This window comes from Crocodylus siamensis, chromosome 1, assembly GCF_052110815.1.
Source record: "Crocodylus siamensis isolate JL-2025a chromosome 1, ASM5211081v1, whole genome shotgun sequence".
In the NCBI taxonomy this organism is placed as follows: domain Eukaryota; kingdom Metazoa; phylum Chordata; order Crocodylia; family Crocodylidae; genus Crocodylus; species Crocodylus siamensis.
The window spans coordinates 380,675,864-380,676,101 of NC_143395.1; positions in this window are offsets into that span (position 1 = coordinate 380,675,864).

Sequence of the window (238 nt, forward strand, 5' to 3'; positions counted from 1 at the left end):
AGGGATGCACCACGCTTCGCATAAACCCCCAGGCCCTCAACCGAGGCAGCTGCAATCACATACCCCTGAGCCTGGGAGCTAGCGGCTGCTGCAACCCCAGCCCCGGCGTGCGCGGGGCCCGTGCCACTGGCAGCCCCTCAGCCGACGAAGCCCCAGACACTGCAGCTGGCTTCTCCACCCCCCCCCCCAATCCCATGCGGCTCGCGCACGCGCACCAGCCGGTCCCGCCCCCCCCCCG